This window comes from Salmo trutta, chromosome 19 (assembly GCF_901001165.1).
Source record: "Salmo trutta chromosome 19, fSalTru1.1, whole genome shotgun sequence".
Lineage (NCBI taxonomy): Eukaryota > Metazoa > Chordata > Actinopteri > Salmoniformes > Salmonidae > Salmo > Salmo trutta.
In genome coordinates this window covers 10,777,639-10,784,054 of record NC_042975.1, presented here as the reverse complement: position 1 = coordinate 10,784,054, position 6,416 = coordinate 10,777,639, and the positions used below count along the sequence as shown (strand labels likewise).

General features: G+C 46.3%; 1 pseudogene; it reads left to right on the top strand.

The window, feature by feature from the left end:
- The first annotated feature begins 534 nt into the window (after window positions 1-534).
- On the top strand, window positions 535-2,061 carry LOC115155069 (uncharacterized protein K02A2.6-like; annotated as a pseudogene).
- Window positions 2,062-6,416: the final 4,355 nt, after the last annotated feature.

Sequence of the window (6,416 nt, the reverse complement as noted above, 5' to 3'; positions counted from 1 at the left end):
ATGGTTGGTTAGATACTTGTATTTATGAGAGTGTAGATAAGTCGTAAAACACAGTGAGTTATCTTCCATGGAACTGTTATAGTTCATCAGAAACCATGCATGGTGGTAGAAACTTGTCTCAGAAAATTCAGAATGGTCTGTACTTAGCAGGCGTATAGTATATCCTCAGAATTAATAACATATGATTGTGATTTCAATATGTCCTATAGACTAATAGCCACTGGGATACAAAACAATGACCCATTGCCATCAGGGTGGAGCATTAATATAAGTTTCCTTCACGCTGAAAACATATTCCAAACAATTTGTAAATGTTGTGTATTGATATTTTAGTTTTGTCCCTTTAGGGCACCTGTAACCCCCCCACACAAACAAAACGTGGAGCTAGCCAGTCGAGTGACGCTAGCTAGCCTTTGATGTCACGGCAACGAGAGCCTCGAGGGATAGGAAGAGTTTCGCTGTGGGAGAAAGTGAAGTCATTGTGAATTAAAAGAAAGAAAAAACGTGGATGTGTTCAAAGGAGACCTTGGCAGTATGAAGGACATAACAGTTCGATTGACCGTGAAACCAGACAGCAAGCCAAAATGCTGCAAAGCTAGACCTGTCCCATACGCCATAAAACCAAAAGTTGAAATTGAGCTAAACAGACTAGTGGAGAGTGGAGTATTGGATCCAGTGAATGTTAGTGAATGGGCTACACCCGTTGTTCCAGTCATAAAAAAATATGGATCACTCAGACTCTGTGGTGATTTCAAAGTCACCATTAACCCAGTCTTGACTGCTGAAAAATATCCACTACCCCTCATTGACGACCTCTTTTCTGGTTTAGCTGGAGGACAAAAATTCAGTAATCTAGGCCTGACATAAGTCTATCTACAGATGCATGTGGACCAAGAGTCACAAGAACTGTTGACTACCTCGATGATCTACTCATCACCGGCAAAGACGAGCAGGAGCACCTGAGAAACCTGAACGCTACACTACAGAGATTGGAGGAGTACGGTCTGAGGGTCCGGAAGGACAAATGCGAGTTTTTCCGTTCCTCTGTTGAGTACCTGGGCCACGTCATCGACGGTTCGGGGCTCCACAAGGCACCATCGAAGGTGAGGGCCGTTCTGGAAGCTCCATCCCCACAGAACGTGAGTCAGCTGAGATCATTCTTAGGACTACTGACATACTACGCAAAGTTTGTGCCAAACCTAGCTAACATGTTAAAGCCACTGCATGAACTTTTGAACAAAACCAAACAGTGGAAATGGACAGAGATGTGAGGAGGAATTCAAGAAATCGAAAACAGCCTTAGCTCAGTCAGAGGCCCTAACCCACTTCAACCCCAACTTGCCATTACTGTTGGCATGTGATGCATCGCTTTATGGCGTTGATGCAGTTGTCTCACACATCATTCCATCAGGTGAAGAAAGGCCAAATGCTTTCGCATCAAGGACCTTAAGTAAAGCCGAGAGCAATTATGCACAGATAGAGTGTGAAGCACTCGCCATTGTGTTTGGAGTTAAGAAATGTAATCAGTTTCTGTTTGGCCGACGATTCACACTGCAGACGGACCATAGACCCCTCACCTCCATCTTTGGTCCCCACACCGGCATTCCGTCACTTGCAGCCAGCCGCATGCAGCGATGGCCGTTATTGTTATCTGCTCACCAGTACGATATCAAGTACAGAAGGTCTGAGCAGCACTGCAATGCAGACGGCCTCTCAAGGCTTCCCTTACCTGTCGCACACACTGAGCACTCCCAGGCTGAAATCTTCTACTTCAAGGAAGTGACGAACGCCCCAGTTACATCTGTCCAAATGAAAAAGTTCACCCACACTGATCCAGTGATGTCTGAGGTCGTGGACATTGTCACTCGTGGAAAAGAAGGAGAGATGTCGGACAGCCTACAACCTTACCTAGTGAGGAGAAACGAGCTCACAGTTCAGTTTGGATGCTTGCTATGGGGTTTTCGAGTCATCATACCGCCGCCACTGAGAAGGCAGGTGCTTGAAGAACTCCATTCAGGGCATTGTGGCATGGTGCGAATTAAGGAGATTGTACGCAGCTAATTTTGGTAGCCAGGTCTGGACGCAGCTATCGAAGACAAGGTCAAGTCATGTTCTGCATGTCAAAAGATGAGGAACATGCCTCAGCTAGCGCCACTACACCCATGGGACTTTCCAGAGGAGCCTTGGCAGCGAGTTCACATAGACTATGCAGGCCCACTGGAGGATCGTATGTTCTTAGTCGTAGTTGACGCACACAGCAAATGGCCTGAGGTCACAGTGATGAAGAGCACCTCAGCGGAGAGAACCATCGAAGAGCTACGGTCAATCTTCAGTCGTTTCGGCTTGCCAACGCAACTCGTTAGTGATAATGGCCCCCAACTGGTGTCTGAAGAGTTCCGGTCATTCATGGAAGCAAATGGAATTCAGCACATCAAGTCAGCGCCGTATCACCCTGCAACGAACGGCCTCGCTGAAAGATTTGTCCAAACGATGAAGCAAGCTTTAAAATCATCACAAGGGAATGGCTCACTCAATAGGAGTCTAAACACCTTCCTGTTAACCTACAGAAACACTCCCCACGCTACAACCAAAGTGGCACCCGCGTCAGCCATGATGAAAAGATAGCTTCGCACGCGACTCGACCTCCTGAGACCTACAAAGACGAAACAGGTTGTACAGACAACAGAGAGCACAGGTGAAGAGACGGAGCAAAGCAAAAGACAGAAGCTTCATAGCTGGAGAGAGAGTTCTTGCTCGGAACTACTGCAAAGTGGATACCAGCCACAGTGGTTGCACAAACAGGGCCTGTGTCCTACACAGTTCACACACCGGAAAACATCATCTGGAGGAGACACGTGGATCAACTGTTGCCAGGAACCAACCTCAGAGATGACTCATGTCAAGTGACAAACCAAGATCAGCTACTGGAGACCTACCATGACTACGAGCTATCACCTGAACATCCACTGCAGCAACATACAAATGTGGAAAGTGCTCCAGACTCACCAGAACCAGCCAGAGTGCCTACTCAGGGTACTGTTGCACCCCAGTGTGGGCATACACCATCACCACTCAGACTCAGAGACAATGTGACTATAGACTCACCTGTACGTCGTCATTACCCTGCAAGAGAACGACAACCCCCTGACAGGTTGACTATTTTGTTCAGACTAACCTCTGACATTGGGACAGAATACACCCCAGGGTTAAGTCTGGGACTGAGGCAGTCTACCCTCTATCCCTAGTTTAGAAAAGGTTATTCTGAAAAAGTTCATTTATTTACACTAAGAGAACCTATGTTAAAAAGAAAACAATAGGCAAAACAGTGAATATTTACTTTTTCCTTATGAGTCATCAAAGGTAAAGGGGGAGGAATATGTTGTGTATTGATATTTTAGTTTTGTCCTTTAGGGCACCTGTAACCCCCCCCCCCCCCCTTGCTTACCTACGTTGAAATGCTTGGAATGTTCTTCGTGTGAAACGCATTAAACAATGACCACGTTAATTTCTACTCCCGTCTCATGTCCTGTCCTTAAGTAATGCAGTGTGCTATACAACAGTAAAGATCTTTTGTTTATTTTATTAGGATTTCCATTAGCTACTGCACATGCAGCAGCTACTCTTCCAGGGTTCCACATAAAACGTACAAATACATAACAGTTATAGACAACAACAAAACAAGATATAAAAACAAATTCTGGATTGCTTGAGCACGTTTAACAAAACAGAATTCACCTTTTCAAAACAATTAACATGCAGCCCTAAACTGAAATACGTTGGGCAAAATGACACATTTCATTTGCAAAATGCATTAAGATACTCAAAACATTAAATACAGTGCATTCTAAAACTATTCACACCCCTTGACTTTTTCCACATTTTGTTATGTTACAGACTCATTCTAAAATTGATTGATTACATTGACTACATTCTAAAATTGAATACATATTATTTTTTCTCAGCAATCTACACACAATACCCCATAATGACGAAGCAAAAACAGGTTTTTATTTTTTTTTGCAAATGTATTAAAAATAAAAACAGATACTTTGTCTACATATGTATTCAGACCCTTTGCTATGAGACTCGAAATTGAGCTCAGGTGCATCCTGTTTCCATTGACCATCCTTGACAGTGCATGTCAGAGAAAAAACCAAGCCATGATGTCGAAGTAATTGTCCATAAGACAAGATTGTGTCGAGGAATAGATCTGGGGAAGGGTATCAAAACATTTCTGCAGCATTGAAGGTCCCCAAGAACAGTGGCCTCCATCATTCTTAAATGGAAGAAGTTTGGAACCACCAAGACTCTTCCTAGTGCTGGCCGCCTGGCTAAACTGAGCAATCAGTGGAGAAGGGCCTTGGTCAGGGAAGTGAGCAAAAACCCAATGGTCACTCTGACAGCTCCAGACTTCCTATGTGGAGATGGAAGAACCTTCAAGAAGGACAACCATCTCTGTGGCACACAACCATTCAGGCCTTTATGGTAGAGTGGCCAGACGGAAGCCAATCCTCAGTAAAATGCACCACAGCCCGCTTGATTCTCTGGTCTGATGAAACCAAGATTGAACTCTTTGGCCCAAATGCCAAGCGTCACGTCTGGAGGAAACCTGACACCATTCCTACGGTGAAGCATGGTGGTGGCAGCATCATGCTGTGGGGATGTTTTTCAGCGGCAGGGACTGGAAGACTAGTCAGGATCGAGTTAAAGATGAACGGAGCAAAGTACAGAGAGATCCTTGAGCAATCAGGACTTCAGACTGGGGTGAAGGTTCACCTTCCAACAGGATAACGACCCTAAGCACACAGCCAAGACAACGCAGGAGTGGCTTCGGAATGTCTCTGAATGTCTTTGAGTGGCCCAGCCAGAGCCTGGACTTGAACCCGATCGAACATCTCTGGAGAGACCTGAAAATAGCTGTGCTGCGACGCTCCTCATCAAGCCTGACAGAGCTTGAGAGGATCTTCAGAGATGAATGGGGAAAAACTCCCCAATTACAGATGTGCCAAGCTTGTAGAGTCATTGAGTTCATGGCCCCATCCTGCCTGGTGTCAACAGTACAGGCTAGTGGCGGTGGTGTTATGGTATGGATAATGTTTTCCTGGCACACATTATGTCCCTTTATACCAATTGAGCAACATCTCCATGCCCTGAAGAATTCGGGTTGTTGTGGAGGTAAAGGGGGGTCCGACCCAGTACTAGATGGGTGTACCTAATAAACTGGCAACAAAAGAGCCCAAACGTCGAGTGATGTATCAAATGTTTACTCAGGTTAGATATACCAGCTGAATACATACAGTTGAAGTGGGAAGTTTACATACACCTTTTAAAAAAAATATATACACTGCTCAAAAAAATAAAAGGAACACTTAAACAACACAATGTAACTCCAAGTCAATCACACTTCTGTGAAATCAAACTGTCCACTTAGGAAGCAACACTGATTGACAATAAATTTCACATGCTGTTGTGCAAATGGAATAGACAACAGGTGGAAATTATAGGCAATTAGCAAGACACCCCCAATAAAGGAGTGGTTCTGCAGGTGGGGACCACAGACCACTTCTCAGTTCCTATGCTTCCTGGCTGATGTTTTGGTCACTTTTGAATGCTGGCGGTGCTTTCACTCTAGTGGTAGCATGAGACGGAGTCTACAACCCACACAAGTGGCTCAGGTAGTGCAGCTCATCCAGGATGGCACATCAATGCGAGCTGTGGCAAGAAGATTTGCTGTGTCTGTCAGCGTAGTGTCCAGAGCATGGAGGCGCTACCAGGAGACAGGCCAGTACATCAGGAGACGTGGAGGAGGCCGTAGGAGGGCAACAACCCAGCAGCAGGACCGCTACCTCCGCCTTTGTGCAAGGAGGAGCAGGAGAAGCACTGCCAGAGCCCTGCAAAATGACCTCCAGCAGGCCACAAATGTGCATGTGTCTGCTCAAACGGTCAGAAACAGACTCCATGAGGGTGGTATGAGGGCCCGACGTCCACAGGTGGGAGTTGTGCTTACAGCCCAACACCGTGCAGGACGTTTGGCATTTGCCAGAGAACACCAAGATTGGCAAATTCGCCACTGGCGCCCTGTGCTCTTCACAGATGAAAGCAGGTTCACACTGAGCACGTGACAGACGTGACAGAGTCTGGAGACGCCGTGGAGAACGTTCTGCAGCCTGCAACATCCTCCCGCATGACCAGTTTGGCGGTGGGTCAGTCATGGTGTGGGGTGGCATTTCTTTGGGGGGCCGCACAGCCCTTCATGTGCTCGCCAGAGGTAGCCTGACTGCCATTAGGTACCGAGATGAGATCCTCAGACCCCTTGTGAGACCATATGCTGGTGCGGTTGGCCCTGGGTTCCTCCTAATGTAAGACAATGCTAGACCTCATGTGGCTGGAGTGTGTCAGCAGTTCCTGCAAGAGGA